We start from the raw sequence: 17,675 nt of genomic DNA, 5'->3' as shown, positions 1-17,675 counted from the left end.
TGGCCCTTTCCCTGCCAGTGTTTATAGTTGAGGTAATGCTCACTGTAAAATTTTATATTTGGCCTTAATTCAATTTACTTTACAGCATTGGCATTTTCTCATGTTATTATAAGCTCTTCATAAACAATAGTTTTTGTGTCTGTGCAGTGTTCCATCTTGTCATCTACTAACCATTTCCCTATCATTGGATAGGTTGTTTACATTGTTTTGTATTGTAGATAGTGACATGATAAACATCTTTGTTTCTAACTTTTGTATTTCAGATTATGCCCTCAGAATAGAATATATTTCTTTCATCTGTTCTTTGTTCCACTTCCACATTTTCTGCCTCCTTGGTTAATGATATTTTATGATTCAATTTTATTCCCTTTATTGGCATGGAGACTAGGATGTTTGAAGTTGTTCCACACTCACTGATTTTCTGTTTATTTCTTTTAGGCTTTTTTTCTCTCTGTTTCATTTCGGATCATTTCTATTGCTATGCCTTCATGTTCTCCAATCTTTTCTTCTACATTATCTAAATGGCTATTAACTTTATCCAATAATTTTTCATCTTACACATTGCAATGTTCATCTTTAGAAGTTCCATGTGGTCTTTATATCTTGAATGTTTCTACTTGACATGTTCAATCTTTCCTCTACACATGGACTATAGTTACAATAATTTATTTTAATGTTATTTTCTGATTCCATCATGTGGGTCATTCTAGAACCTGTTTCAGTTTATTCATTTTTCTCTTCATTTTGGGCCTCACTTTTCTGCTTCTCTGCATGCCTAGTAATAAAGCAAAAATAATTTATTAAATTGGTGGAGTACAAAACACACACAGAATCAATAGCTTTCCCATTTGCTAACTATAACCAGTAAAAAAATTGAAATTAAAAAAATAAGATCTCATTCATAATAACTGCAGAAACTATAAACTACTTGGGAATATGTTTAATAAAAATCTACATAAAGGGATATATTGTAGCATCATATCATATGCCTGATTATCATATACAAATTAAATTTAAACTTGCATGTTGCAAATGCTTCTTTTAAAATGTGATATGCATATTTCATACACTAGCACCCCCAAACATAGGCCAAGGGCTTATTAGGTGTTCAACTTAAGAAATAGCAATCTTTTTCAATACTGGAGGAAAAACTGAATGTGTTGAACTTACTGTAATAAAATACATCTGTATGCTGTTCTTTGGGGGCACTTTAAAAAGGCTTTTCAAAGATAATTTTGACTATAAAGCAAATGTCCCCTCCAATGCTAGTTTTGGAAACCAACCCTTGTATAAGATGAATCTCCAGTGTGATATGTAACTTTTCTGAAGGACTAGGAGAAATAGAGTTTGGGGATATCATAGTAAATATTTGGCTGTCTAAAACAGAAATAACATGCGCTGAAGTGTTAAAAGAAGCAGAAAACTGAAACTCTGCTCTCTCCCCTCTTCATTCTTGGAGGCATCCTAAAGCAGAGTGCTTAGAACTGCCAGACATCTGCTTTCTTCCATTGCTTTTCTTCCTGGCCAATTTAGTTAGAGAATCTCCACAATTAAGAAAGCTTGGTTGTCTTGACTCTCACACCATTACATTCCTCTGTAACTAAGACTTCAGGTGGTAAAGGTAAAGTGTGCTTGATTTCCTCCTACTAGTATGTATATTAGAATATTAGAGGCTGGGTCTGGATTCCAGGATGCCACAAATGCTTGGATGCTTTGGTGTATGAGTGATGGGAAAAATTAGGTAGGTGTAAGAGCTCACAAGGAAACTCCTAGGACTAAGTATGAAGAAAGTTAAAGATCTCCTGATACAATGTCTGTGGCTTGGCCCCCTTTGGTGGGATGGTTGAGTTTGTATTGGTACAGGGATGTTGCCTGACTTCCTCTCTATGAGGATACCCAAAGCCTCTAAAATTTGTCAACCAATTGAATGCTACATATATACTCTGGGGGATACCATTGCAGGGGGACATGCATCCTAGTTGGTTATGGAAACAATATAATGCAAATGTTGATCTTTCCCAGATGAATAGAGACATATAATGCAACCACAATCAGAATCCCAACTGTATTTTCTGTTTGCTTGGTGGTAGCTGGCATCTTGCCTTGTTTCTGATCTCAAGGGGAAAGCTTGTAATACTTTATCATTGTGTATAAACCCTTTGGGTATTATTGAACTCTTAACAATGTCAAATCTTCATGTCCATGAACATGGTACGTTTTTTCACTTACTTAGGTCTTCTTTAATTTCCTTCAGCAATGTTTTGTAGTTTTCAGTAGACAAATCATTCACTTCTTTGGTTAGATAGATTCCTAAGCATTTAATTATTTTAGTTGCTTTATAAATGGACTTTGATTCCATTTTACTCATTCAAATTCAGCCTTCTGGAACTCTGATTACAGGGATTACATTGGTCCCAGTGTGTGGCTGATGATGTTGGAGGTGCCACCCCTGGAGTAGGTCTCCCGTGCCCATCCCTGTGCCTTCTGGGTATCCAGGGTTGGTCACCTGACCTAGGATGGACCAATCAACATCTTTCCCAGGATTTTTCTTATTAACTGGGACTAAGGGGAATAAGTTAGTTCCTTTGAGTGTAAGAAGAACAATACTGTAAAGTTTTTGGCTTGGAACTATTTCTGCCATTTCATGAAACATCCCCATTTACAGTGAGAAAGAATGAAATTGCAGGAAAAAAGGAAAAGAGTACTGTAGCCATCACCCAATTTATTTCTAGAACTTTCCATCATCCCAAACATAACCTCTGTACCCATTAAGCAAAAATTTCCCATTTGCCCTTTCTCAAGCCTCTAGTAATAACCTCTGTTCTACTTTCTGTCTCTATGAATTTGCCTATTTTAGATACCTCATCAAAGTGAAATCATGAGACATTTATCCTTTGGTATCTAGTTTATTTTACTTAGCATAATTTCTTCAAGGTTCATCCACATTGTAGCATGGATCAGAATTCCATTGTTTTTTTATGGCAGAGTAATATTCTATTGTGTGAACATGCATTTATTCATTCATCTGTTGATAGGTATTTTGGTTGTTTCCACCTTTTGGCTATTTTGAATAGGGTGCACAACAAGCATGTCAAACTCACGGCCTGTGGGCCGCATGTGGCCCACAATGAATATTTTTGTGGCCCAGCCAATGTAATGGTATGTAAGAAATGTTTTAATACAAATTTTGTAACTTAATTTTTATAAAATCCTGTTATACATAATTATTAATAACGAACTACAACATTCGCTAATGACTGATTACTATAATCGTGTTGCATTCATTTCCCTTACGCATCTTACACTCAGGCACACCATTTTTCTCCACTAATACTAGCAGTGAATATTTTAGCAGCCGATTGCCATGTCATTAGCCTTGTTTGATGTGGGCAATAGGAAACATTTCACTTTTGGAGAACAATAAAAATAAGTTTATTTGTGTTACGCTTGTTAATTTGTGCAGTTATTCAGTGTCTGGTAAGTTTAATGTTTAAGAACAAATATTAATTTTTATTAAAATGTTTTAATATTTTATGTTAACGATTACTCATTTATTTCAGCCCTTTGTATTCAGTGTGTCTCTATAGAAATAAACCTACGTTTCTATGAAAATTGAAGCTTTTGGTTTATTGTGGCACACATAAACTTAAACTTTGTTTATTTGGCCTGTGTTAGCTTTTGAGTTTGACATGCTTGGTGCACAAGTTTCTCTTTTGAGTTCCTGTTTACAATATATACCTAGAAGTAGAAATCATGGGTTATATGCTAATTTTATGTTTAACTTTTTGAAGAACTGCCAAACTGTTTCCACAGTGCCTGTACCATTACGCATTCCCACCAGCAATGTACAAGGATTACAATTGGGACTATCTTTATGTGTCACCCTATCCGATTTTGAAATTAAAACCAAATATGTAAAATTCGTTTTCACCTCTGGGTGAAAGGCAATAGTTAAACAGAAAGCAATATTCTGAGACATTAAAACCTAAGATTTGTGGGTTTCCTCTGGTTTGGTGGATTTTTCAGGAATCCGCAAGTGCCGTTGGCACATGCTTCTTTGTCAGTAGGTAATATGAAAATTGAATTTGTTGTTGGTGATAAAGTTCATGTCTCCTGTCTTTGGGGGGACATTGGTTTGGGAATATAGTTTACTGGAACCTGGTAGTTTCAGTAATGCAAATGCTACAAAATGTTACTTAAAAACAAAACATAAATTCATCCAGGGGTGGCACGGCAATGAAGGGGAGCTCTCTCCATTCGGTTGTCCTTCTGGGGCATTCTGGCAGCTGCAGCCAATATTGAACAGGGAGCTGCAGCTGTTTACAGATGCATTAGGAGGAAGAGGCTTTGGAACACCATTGCAGAATTTCTCCTGTGCAAAAGCAAGGCCAAAATTGCCAGAGAGGGAAGATAGCTGAGGGATATAAGTAAATTTAATTTCCAGCAAGAGCTCAAGGTGCTAATACACAGCATCACGGTTGCAATAAATCCGGATCTAGGTTTGGACTGGTCACAGGGAAGGCGATTAGGTTCAGAACAATCAAGTCATTCCTTTATTTCTCTACTAGGGGCCCAGTGCACGAATTTGTGCACCTTGAAAGGAACTGTGGGCCCTGAGGCTGTGGTAGGCACAGGAGTGGGTCTTGGTCTATCCTCTGCACTCCCCCCAGTCCCACCTGCTGCGGCCCCCAGCCCCCTCTCTGCTGACAGCCTGCTCCCCCTTCACTGCTCCCATGCGCTGACAGTGCTGGCCCTGCTCGCACCCGCTGATGGTGCAGAGCGATTGGAGCCAGTGCTAGCAGTGGGTGCACACTGTGGTTGCTGCCCCTCAGGAGCAGGGGGAGGTGGAGAAACCCTCAGGGGCAATCAGGGCTGGCAGCTGCAGCTCACACCCGCTGATGTCGCTGAGAGATCCAGACCAGTGCCAGGCACCAGCAGTGGGTGGGAGCAGTGGCTCTGGTGCCAGCAGCAGGTGCAAGCGCCGGGCTGGACCACGGCATGTGGGAGCAAAGAATTTTCAGTAACTACCAGAGGGTCGCCCCAGTGACAGTGCCCAGCACCCTGCCTTGGTCTGGTGCCCCTGCTCACCTGCTCCACCATCCTGCCATGGCCAACACCCACCATGTTCCACACATGCTCCCTGGTGGTCAGCACATGTCATAGTGACTGGTTGTTTGGTTGTTCCGGTTGTTCCACTGTTTCGTCTATTTACATATTAGCCTTTTATTATATAGGATATGCCAGTTACTCTTACACAGTCCACAAAAGCGATAGGTACCGATCTATCTTACATTTAGAATATTTATGTAGATCATTCATGCCAAACAATTTGTTAGAGTCTGAATCATGTGTGGGTTACAAAGCTGTCCATTTCCAAAAATATGTACCATGATAAATTTAATGAGTACAGGTAGGTCCTAACACATCAAATCTTTCTGATATTTGCTTATTCATAACACAGAGCTTTGGTAGAAAAAGGATTTTTGCCGACAAAGATGTAACTGCAAATTGGAGTCCTGAGACTAAGAAGGAGGACATTTATACATTGATTTATAACCTCAGGGCTCTTGGTTTTGACTCGTGACTGGATGCTTAACAGGTGGTCTGCCACTTGCTTCATGATTCTGGTGACATCATCTCTTTGCCAAGATGTCGAAGCTGAACACACACTCAGTAGAACAGGAGCTACCACTGTAATTCAACAAATTATATTTACTGTCTCATCTGGCTATACCCAGTTGCCCAGGAATATGACTTTTGGACATTACTCTTCACATATATGTGGTTGTCATGTAAAAAAGCCAACAAAACAGTCACAAAATCAATTTGTTACCAGAGGGAAGAGGGGGCTTCAAGGCATGGAGAAGGACCCCGATCCCCTCGGGGGAAAAAGCAGAAAGGTCAATTTGGTTTATTAAAGAGCTGATCCTTTTAGGTTCAGGATATAATATACTTCCTTTAATGCCATCTAATAGGAAATCAGAAACAGTCCAAAAACATACTATTCCCCGAGGATGAGTTAACACAAGATTAGTACCACCAGGCCAAACTGCCTTAAGCCCAGAATCCTGCCATGCAAATGTCATTCTAACATCCTGGAATCTAATTTAAGGGCTGGTGTTTGGAGGTGTTCTGGTAGGCACATATATATAAATAAAGTCAAGACAAATCAAGTGTACTTTAGAATGGACTGGTAGATTTGTGGCGTAGCCTAAAAAGCGGAGAGAGAAATGTATTTTCTCCAATAACAGCACATCAGTGAATAAAAATGAATTAGGTTCTTCAAAGGAGTAAGAATGGGCCTTCCATAGTGGGTGGGTCCCAGGGTCAAGGTGAGCCAGAAATGGCCTTACCTAAGCTAGGGCACCCGATCAGAGGCACAGTCAAAGAGGACAGGCACTTGTCAGAGAAGAGAGTTGTGAGAATCAAACCTCAAGGGCACAGGAAGAAGGGGCAGTAACCTGAACTGGCAAAGTGCCTAGAAGAGGGATAGTGCTGGAGGTCTGTTTGCCTGGTACCTGCTGGGCAGTAAGAAAGCAGGTACAGTGGCTTCCAGGCACCATGCAGTGTGTGCCAATGAGGATGGGTACAGACAGGTGCAACATGCCATCCTCTATCTTACAGGTCTCCCAGGTTGGTTGGGCAGACATAGTTATCACATGTGAAGCCATCAGAGAACAATTCAAAAGAGCAAATTATAAAGGACTCAAGAGTAGGCTCCCAACTGAGTAGTGAGGGACATCTTCCAGAGAGAGGGGAGCTGGGATGGGCTTTGAGAAGATTAGGGGGAGGGAGAGAGGTTGGGAGCATCCTGGGCAAAGGTACAGCATTTGCAAAGGCCCTGAGGTTGAAGGAATGTGTTGAAGCATTTTCATGGGGACTGACCCACAACAAACATGGTGCGGCACAGACTACAGGAGGCTGGCCCCAGTGGAACAAATGGTGCACTGTGAGAGCCTGTGGGCACCAGCTGGAGAAATTTGAGAGCTAGCAAAGGGTTGGATGAGGTAGGAAAGAGAGAGCCCTGAAAGCAACGTGAATGAGACAAATCGGGAGAGGAACAGGGCAAGTAGAGATGTTTAGAGACAGATTCTGAGGAAACCACACAGCAGGTAGATAGAGTGGTCCAGCCACAGTGCCCAGTTTAAAGCCCAGAAATGGAACAGGGGAGGAAATAATAAGTGTTAGGACATTACAGAAGAAAAAGCAAGAGGCTTCGTATTTGACTACACAAGAAAAATGAAGAAGAGAGGGGTTGAGGAAAACTCTAGAATTTCAAGTCTGAGTAAAAGGGAGGTCAGAGAAAGGAGGCTTCCCTGGTAACCTGGTTTTGGAAAAAATGAACAAACATGTAATATTGAGCATACTGATGTTCAAGCGACATCTACACATCCAAGTGTAAATGTCCAGTGAATAGTTAGAAAGATGAAAATAAAGGTAAGATAACAACGTAAGGCTGGAAATGGGGATTTGAGCATATACAAGGTAATTCTCAGTGCCTTGTATGTGTATATATTATGATTCCAAGAGGAATTGATTTCTGTATTCCACATGGAATGTGAATTTGTGCTCTTGAATTAGCTGAATACAATTATCACTCTGTCAGAAGGTGCAATAAAAGAGAGCGATCTCTTTGGTACCAGAACAGAGAGGACACACAAATCAGTGCACATCTAATCTATAAATCCAGGAGTTGGCTTGGATCAGCATTTTCTCGGAGTGTTCAGACTCCTTTACTACTATTATTTTTTTAAAAATATATTTGTATTGATTTCAGAGAGGAAGGGAGAGGGAGAGAGAAATAGAAACATCAACAATAAGAGAAAGTCATTGATCGGCTGCCTCCTGCATGCCCCCCACGGGGAATTGAGCTTACCACCTGGGCAGGGAATCAAACCATGACTTCCAGGTTCATAGGTCAACACTCAACCACTGCGCCACACCGGTCAGGCCCTCAACCATTATTTGAAGGGAAAAAGGAAACGCATCAGAATGCTCATTGCTTTGTAAAGACTCTACTGGAAAACTCAGCGTAATGAGCCGGAAGTAATTCTTTCCCATTGGAGCCCAGCATCTTGGTCTAAGCTTCACTTCTCTAACTGAATGGAACTTCTCTGATGGAGACAGGTTGCTTTGTTTCCTTAGTGTGGTGTTCTCATCAGAGAAATCTGTTGTTTAGTGTATACAGGTTGATCTGGTGGAATGATATTTGTGGATGGTGTTATGTAAATAGAGCTATAGCCCATGTTTCTGATAGTAACATAGGCTATAATTAGGATGTATGTGTATGTAACGATGGGGTGTCTGTGTGTGTCTGCGTGTGTGTGCGTGCCCATATGCGTGCTGAGAGCAGGGGGTAGAGAAATGTGTAAGCAAGCCCGTGTTAAAGTTCTTGATGTAAAGAAAGTCGCCAACTCACAAAGGAATTTGATTACCTCGATCCATTATACACACACAGTGAGTGAGCGTGCTCCTCACCATCTGTCATCTATTTCATTTGCATCCCCAGCACCTGGCCTGTTTACTTGCTACATTCGTTTCTTCACTGAATTCTTACGCTGCTTTAATAAAATACAGAAATGTTATTGTTAAAAACCAATTAATTTACAATCCTCTACAGGGATAGTATTAGTTATAATTCAATTTGGCTTCTAATGATCTGCTTTCTTGCAAAATGGCTTAATTCTTGTGTCAAAGATTAGTTATTAGATATTACCCCGCCGCACCAGTCGTGTACTGCTGAGGTAGGCACAGCGGCTCGAGACGTCCCCTGCCATTAATCAGAAGTTGGAAGCATTTCCTTGTTTAACTCCTTCAGGAGTGTGGTTGCCTGTGTGATGCCCTGAACTCTTCCCTGTCCAAATGCTCAGCTACTGTTCTCCCTTTGCTGGATGAGGTATGGCATGGTCAGAGCCAGCTTTGGTCATGAATTTAAGAACTTGAACAGACATATACAACATGCCGGCCTTCCCAGCTCCATCTGGTCACGTACATTTAAAAAAATATTTTTTTATTGATTTCAGAGAGGAAGGAAGAGGGAGAGAATCATCAATGATGAGAGAGAATCATTGATTGGCTGCCTCCTGCAAACCCCCTACTGGAGGTGGAGCCCGCAATCCCGGGCATGTGCTCTGACCACGGAATTGAACCATGACCTCTTGGTTCATAGGTTGATGCTCAATCACTGAGCCACACCGGCTGGGCTATTCACAAACACTTTTCTTTGACCATTTCATAGTTCCTGATCCAGCCATTTTTGAGAATGAGGTATGAAAAGATGCTTCACTCTCCTAAGTCCTGCCTCCCGAAGGGACCCTGGTGGATTTCCCACCCACGCTGGGTGTCCTTTCCCTCATTACTATGGGATTATCCACAGCCACCAGGCAGGTCCACCTGCCCCCACAGCCCCGGGCTGGTAGCCCTCAGCCACCTCGTCCACGCATGTCACGAATGCAATCACTAAACATATGGCTGCAGCCAGCACGTTCTAGAAACGCCCGCCTGGGCCAGAAGCATCTGGGAGAAAATTTATTCTTCCAGATTAAAAATGCCTTAATTTTTTTCTCCAGTATAGCTTTCTCAAGCTGCCCATGTCTTTCCTCTTTTTTAACCTTCTTGTGTAATTTAGTATTTAGTGTGGAAACTATCATCTCCTTTTCAATTTGATTTTGAATATAACATGTGGCAAATGACACATATCCCAGCAACAAATATATTAGATGCTTATATTTTTAGATTTTGTTTTCCAAAGGTATAGAATATAAATACAATTTACATAGAAAATTATGGCTATAAAGACTGTCCTGAAAAAAACCCTAATCATTGCTGTAAAAACTATGAATCTGCACAATCATTGGGGATCAGTAATCACTACAGATACTTGCCAAACCTTGAAATCACTCAATTAGCCAGAGAATTAAATAATACAGATCGAACACAGAGCATCGTTTTGATGTGAAAGAAGAAAAAAAACCTCTTTTTTATGTGTGTGGTCTCAGGGAACTAAAAAGCCAGCATTCTACATCGACAAAATCTGTTTTTTCAAAGATGCATTCATTCTGCTTATACTTTTTAGTTTTGTAGAAGGCAGTCACCGCCAGCTCGGGGACATGTGCGTGTGTGGCAACGGTGAGGTGGCGGCGGTTCAGTGTACATCCTCTCTGGATGGTGCCACATGCAACACAGAGGTGCCTCTTATTTCACAAAAGCAGAGAAACCGGCCTTGTGACCAGGGCAGAGGAAACTTGGACAGCAGTCTTACACGAAGCATTTTCACTTTTGTACATTATTATACCAAGGCAACTGTGCTTGGGGCCACATGCACCATCTTGTGTAACAGTGATGACACTTACTGGTAGACGCCTGAAGATAACCTGATTTCAGCTGTACGGCTCCTCCCTGCTGACTCAATCAATGAGAGGTAGTTGTTATTCCAAATAGCTGGTCCTGGATGTCCATCTACATGTTCATACTCTTTTTTTTCTAGTAAAACTAAACACAAAATATTATATTTAATATGAGATCGGCAGAGTTAAAATTTAAGTCTGAGGGGACCGAAAGGAGAAGACTATACAAATTAAGATGGACAGATATTCCCCACAGCGGTCCCCTGGTGACTTTGGCTCCGATGGATATGATTTAAAAAGTTCATTTTGAATAACGAGCACTTCACATCCCTGAATCACTGCTCTATAGGCCAAGCAGGGGTGGGAACCTGACGCCGAAATACATCCCCAGCAAGAAGATCCCTGTTTTCCAAAGTTTGTTCTTCAGATTCAGACAATGCAGCGTCCACCTCAAACACAGGAGGTGAGCAAGCAAGCTGTGGTCTAAGGTGGACATGCGTGCTGGGCCCGGCACATGTCATTCTTCCGAATGGGATCACCTGCACCCTCCTCTCCTAGGAGCACATTTCAAACAGAGTTAGCTCCTCAAACCTTCTAATTAAACTGAGAAATCCCCAGGCTTCCATGACTCAGCCTCGGAAAAAGATTATTAGGAATTTAATAGGGAAAATATAGCAGCTCAGACCATCTGTGACCCAGTGCTCTGTGAGAATTTAAAGAAAACGGGAGGGAGGCAGTGCACACTCCAGTGCCCGCTCGAGGAGTACTTTGTAGGAGCTGCAATAAATCAACATAGTTAGAGTACAGCCTTTTTCAGATTTAATTACTGTTACATAATTATTAGCAAAGCATTCTCCTCTGAAACTGTAAAACTCATTACATCAAAAATCCCCAAGCTCCGGATGGAATTTATGAACTAGTTACTTTCTTTCAAGCTCTGGGAAAAGAGTGGAATGGAGTCAGGATTTGTCTCTGGCTTTTTAGGAGCAGAAGGGGATTTTTTTCTCCTTCCTGTTTGGTATCATTTCAGTAGGTTTCTGACTTGGTTTTCTATGGATCGTTCTCTCAGACATCCATCTCTCATCTAAATACCTGCTTAAATGATTGCGTTCCATTCCAGTGGTAAAGGGTATTAAGCAAGTACATTTTCAAGTATGCTGACAAGGACCTGGCTGATCTTCAAAAAAAGGGGAAAGGAGTAATTTTAAAGGATCTGTGATTTTTTCAGAAGGCTCATGGAGGGTCAGCAAAACCATCGCAAGTCCTGGGGCCTGTGCTGGAAGGCCCAATGTCAACGAGAGAGTAACTTGCGCAGTACCCGGCTGGGTGTCTCTTCGCTACACCACATGCAATGAGAAGTCCTTGATAGCTTGACATTGGCCGCGGTGGGATTATTTACAATACAAAAATTTGCAAGTGCTACAATCAAGGCTTTCCCCTGCAGAGCCAGTTGTTAAACACTTACTAGCCCAGCACTGTTGCTGTGTTCACCAATGACACAGGTGTAAATACCACCTCTACTTTACACAGCTCTACCAGGCATCCTAGGATAAATTTCCATTCTGGATTCTACGTGGATAAGACTTTAACAAAAATAGGTTTATTTCAAGTCTGGCCTGGGTAGGGGGACTGTTTCTGGAAGTGGGAATACTGTGCAGTGGGTTTCCTTTGAAGGCCATTGCCTGGGGCTAGTTAGCTTCTTACCCACAGTGTTACTGAGTCCAAGATGGGGGCATTCTTTCCACTGGGGATCTGCAGCCTCCTTAAGTCCTTGGCCCTTACCTGCAGAGAACTGCAGCTGCCAGAAAGCAGTGTGCTCTTGCTCCCACACTCAGAATATCCAGCCAGATGTTTTCTGTTGCATTTGTAGGCTCTCCCGGGATTAGCTCTCACCAGAGTGAGAGGGAGATAAAGGCAGCTGAGGCTTAACCAGTCAGCTGCCTTGGACCTGCTCCCTCTTCTGCCACATTTCCCAGTGACTGGCTCTTCACCAGCCCCAGGACCACCTTAGTTTCTCCCTGGTGGCTCCCTGATCCACATTGCAATCCACATTGCCTATAGGGTTTGCCACCAACCACTCTTGCTGCTCATAACTGCCACATCACCAAATGAAATGACTGTCCTGCATATGTCCTTCTGTGCTATTTTTTTAAAAAAATATATCTTATTGATTTTTTACAGAGAGGAAGGGAGAGGGATAGAGAGTTAGAAACATCGATCAGCTGCCTCCTGCACACCTCCTACTGGGAATGTGCCTGCAACCAAGGTACATGCCCCTGACCAGAATTGAACCTGTAACCCCTCAGTCTGCAGGCCGATGCTCCATCCACTGAGCCAAACCAGTCAGGGCCTTCTGTGCTATTCTTCTTCCTAATAGAAGAAGAGGTGACCAGCACCATCTACACATTGTTCTAGAGTTCCATTTTGATGTTCAATGCTGTAGATTTTGCACTTCAGATCATATATGGGTTTTCCTTCCTTCCTTCCTTCCTTCCTTCCTTCCTTCCTTCCTTCCTTCCTTCCTTCCTTTCTTTCTTTCTTTCTTTCTTTCTTTCTTCCTTTCTTTCTTTCTTTCTTTTTTACCAATCTGTCTTTAATCAATAAGAATTCTTAATGCTTGTTTTTATTATTATTTTTTTTACAGTAGCCCGCTACTTTTTCATTTGTGAATGGGATAACTTTCCACATCTCTTGGAGCATAATGTACTTAAAGTTTTGTTTTGAGTGTTTTTAAATTTGTGTTTTCTGGATGGAGTCCTTCTGTTTGCTAAGTATTATGTCTTTTTCATGCTGGAGTTTCTCTTGGATGTTTGGCAATTCTTTGTGGTCTGTTCATATTATAGATGAGAATCTAATTGGAACAATGTTGTTAGCAAGAGTTATTTCCTCTGCTCAAATGAGGCTTCCTGCCTGCCCATAAATTCGTGTTCTGATGAGCAAGCCCTGCTCCTGCTGGCTGGGGGAGGAAGAGGACCTGTGGACGGCACAGGCTCGCTTTGCGAGTGTTCACGTGGCTTTTCCTTCTGGTGATGAGACCAGTTCCTTAGTGACCATAAGTTCGATAGAACACTACTTGCTTCTACCACCCCAAGCCAAATTGTTAAGCCTTTCTTGTCAGAATTCTAGAATCAGGGAGTAGTCCAGAATTTAACCCATCGCCAAACGCTAAATCCTAAGCACAAGGTTACGGAACCGCCTGAACTAGTCAGGTCTCTGTCTTCCTTCTCCTACGCTATTGCTTCTGAGTTTGGCATTATGAGGATTTGCGCGGGGAAACTCAGCCGCATGCAGGAAGTTCTTTTACTTGAGGTTGTTGTAGGCTTCTCAGTTATATTGTCTCTTTTTCTGTTATGTATTTGGGAAAAGTTCTCTGTTCTGACCTGCTTGTGCCATCTTTTCCAGTTTTCAAGTGTTTCTGTGTATTTAATTTACTAAATCTCTTCCTAAATTTCTTAAATCTCTTCCATTTCAGTGGAATTTGGGGAGAGTGGTGGCAACATGTGACCGCAGCCAGGTTGAACTCGAAGGCTTCCTCTCGCCTTTTCTACAGTGCTTGAGTCTGGCTTGGTTATAACTATAGTAACCTGTAACTTCAAACAGAACGGAGCTGTGGTCCTGTCCACACTGTGTCACCTGGCCTGCAAACACGTTTAATGAAATAATATTCTCACATCAACTACGAGGGTCAGTACTTCAATTAAGACACGTAACAGTGGACCTGCCCATTTAGTCCACATTTCCCAGCTCAACATTGAAGAAAATGCTCCTTTTTATCTAAGCTTTTTATGGGTTGGGAGGCACATTAAGAACTAACTCTTTATTTTTTAATGTGGTTCCGATTACTTTTATTAATTTCTTTTGTATTTTAGTGGAAAATTATTCTTTAAAAAACCCACGAAAGCTTTTGGTGCTAACAGTCTTTTAAAGAAATCTTTGTGCAATGAACATCACACGCTGTTCTCTAGACAGTCATTGAGTCTATGGCTGGAAAATACTGAGCCTTTGGTTGAATGCCAGCATTTAGCGTTTCTCTTCCTAAAACATTATCGTAGGCCCCAAGCTAATTTTTCAAGTGAAGAAAGCTGTTGTAAAGATAAAGAGGGAAAATGCTAATATTTTCTTACTACGATGTGCTAGTTTGCAACCGAATTGTGTTGGAGCAGAAAACTCTTAAAATATACATTTGTAAATATTGGTCATCATACTTGGAATCCTGTGTTAGGATCAAATGACACATCTATTTCCGTCATCATTGCTGTGACAATGGGTCACTGAGGGACTTGTTCTGTGTCTGTCCTTCTTGCCCGTATTCTGTCAGGTGGATGGAAGTTATTCAGTGTAAATGTGGAGTTCGAACATCTAACCGAGAGAACAAATGCCATGCTTTCTTTTTATTTTTCTTTGTCTTTTTTTAAGAGGTGCAAATGTTGTGCTTAAGTCGGTCAGCACGGCAATGCGGAGGAATCCTAGAGGGCTCCGAATGATATCCATCACCGGCACACTCCGGGCTAATTTAATCTCCTTCCCGCCATACTCTTCGATCAGCCTAACCCTGCATGACCTGTCCAGAGTCTCTGCCACAGTGTGACTGGACTCGAGACGAAACAATTTGTTCAGCCAAAGCTCGCTGGCTACCATCTGACTCAGGTTTCGTAGTAATTCATCTTGGCTTGGGGGAAGTTAATTTTATCAGGATCCGGAAGGAAGGCCTTTGATTAGCAAGTTAGAGGTAAGCGCGAATTCAGCACTTACTCTGGGTCAGGCATTGTTTTCAGCATTTTACATGCATTATCGCTCTTAACCCCACATGAACACTACGGAGCAGGTGCTGCTGGTAGGCGGGATTTACAAGGGAGAAGGCTGAGGGCCAGAGAGAGTGAGTCGCCTGTCCCAGGCCTCCCAGATGATAAGCAAGGGAGCCGGGATCTGCATCCATGTGGGGCGAATCTAAAGTCTATGCTGTGTCACCCCTCGCCCTGTATTATTGAACATATTCAGCTCATTCATGGACTTGAAAGAAAATAAATAACATTTCTATTAAAAATCAGTAAGTCAAATACTTTTTTAGTTTACACTGATTTGTTCCCTCTTATTAGACTGACTATATTGGCTTTTACTGAATCTTCATACTTGAGTTTATATTGACTTTTTCCTTCTATTAGTCTGAGTATATTGGCTTTTACTCAATGTTTATACCTTCTAATCTGACTTAAGGAATACCTTCCCTATCCCTTTAAACTCTCTGGGTGTTACTGACTTTCTGGGCCTTAATCCCATATGCAAGTTTTACCTCTTTAGTTAAGTTTATTCCTAGGTAGCTTAATTTTTTTGGTGCGATGGTAAACGGGATTGTTTTTATAATCTCTCTTTCTGAAAGTTTACTATTGGTGTATAGAAATGCCTCAGATTTCTTCAATGTTTATACCTTCTAATCTGACTTAAGGAATACCTTCCCTATCCCTTTAAACTCTCTGGGTGTTACTGACTTTCTGGGCCTTAATCCCATATGCAAGGTTTGTGGTCCACCTTTGCGCATCTGTTGCAACCCTGGACCCAAAGGTCCATGTGGGTAGGTAGAGCTTAGAGCTTTATATGATTGGGATGGGGGAGTGGGATGTAGGGCAGAAGATCTCTAACAAACAGAATGCAAAACAAACAAACAAAAATACAAAATTAGGTCCAAATGAATATTTACTTAAGGTAGAAAAGAAATCACCATAAATTATGGATTTTTTAAAAGCTGGAAAATACTATAATATTAAGAATACACACACACACACACACACACATTTTTCATAGTTAATTGGTTGGCAACTTAAAAATACCTCCCCCCTTATATTTTTTAGTTATATAATTGTTGTTTATCTCTCCACATAGCAATAATTTGGTAATACAATTTTTAATAGAGTAAAGAGCTAAGCCCATCTTTTCTCTACCATAGTTGATCACAATATCACTTTTTTTTAATGGTCCATCATTTTTATCCAGATTGTGTGTGTGTGTGTGTGTGTGTGCACTTACAAATGCATTTAATGATTAGCAAAGAAGATACACTTCACACAGGTTCAAATCAAGATTTTGTCATTTCACACTTGCTTTATTGAACATCCTGAAATGTCTTTATAAATGGCAGTAAACATGGTACCTTTTTAGCTTTCTCAACTGTGTCATCACATCAGAGAAGGAGGGAAATGTAGGATGTGTTTCTACTTGGCCATGCTGCCTCACCAGTACATTCCTGACAGGAGAGAACTTCCATGTGGACAGACCTGGATGAGGCCGGAACTTCCGCTTACCATTATACATATCTGAACATTGAAAGACTTCCCCGTGTCTAGCTGTGGCTTACTCTCCCCAGTAGCACAAAGGCACTGCAGGATACTCTCCATGGTAATGCCACCTCTGGTGCCAAGCTTCATTTCTCAGGTTGGGGTTAAGTCACTATAGTTGCATAGTAGGACTATTCCAGAAAGCTATCCCATTCACCTAGAGATCCAGCAATGAAATGAATGAAATGATCGAGAACCCCATGAATATAGTTCAGTAATCCCAAACTTAATGTATCTCCAAGTCAGCTTCCCTTAGCCAGGTCCCCAAACTATATGTATCCCCAAGCGTGGCCACGTGAGAGAAAGTCCAAGGGCCAGAGGGTCAAGGCAAGATGCCCACCTTCAGTCTCACACACTGTGGACTAAACTCCAGGTGCCTCAGACCCAGAATTCCCTTCCTGAGTGGCTTTGAACCTGCTTCCTGGGCTGTTGGCCTGCTGGATGATGCTTACTGAGGCTCAAGTGATGGCCAAGTGAAGTCAGGGGGTGGAAGGAAGAGGGTGGAAGGAAGCTAGCACCTGGCAGCTGGCTTTCCCCACACTGCTGGGGTCCAAAGAGTCAGATTATTCTCAGTGTGAACTAGGCCCTCCCATTCATTATGCAGGCATACTTGTCTAGGGAGAAGAATAGGACATATTTTATTTAATAGTTTGTTAGTTAGACCTACGACTTAGATGTTCTACGATGAATGTGAGATGCTTGTGTTATCAAAATGAATAATGAAAAATGTGTCAAATGTTATAACAAGCAAATACAATGTTAAAAGCCAAATCTGGACATCGAGTTTAGGAGCTCTGTTTGGTCAACTGAGAAAGTCAACCAGGACACATGTCTGCTAAAGATCGTTGGCCTCTGGGAAGAAGGGTTGAAGGGATGGTGGGATTTCCCAGCTTCCTGAGCCCGAGGGACAGAGAAGGCACAGCCAGTGTGGCCCAGCATCTGGAGAGTGTGCCCGGGAGAGCAGGACCCAGGCTGACGGACCGAGCAATGGAAGCACAGA

The sequence above is a fragment of the Myotis davidii genome, unplaced genomic scaffold, assembly GCF_000327345.1.
Source record: "Myotis davidii unplaced genomic scaffold, ASM32734v1 scaffold125, whole genome shotgun sequence".
Lineage (NCBI taxonomy): Eukaryota > Metazoa > Chordata > Mammalia > Chiroptera > Vespertilionidae > Myotis > Myotis davidii.
The sequence above is the reverse complement of the archived record's forward strand: the minus strand, read 5'-3'. Positions refer to the sequence as shown.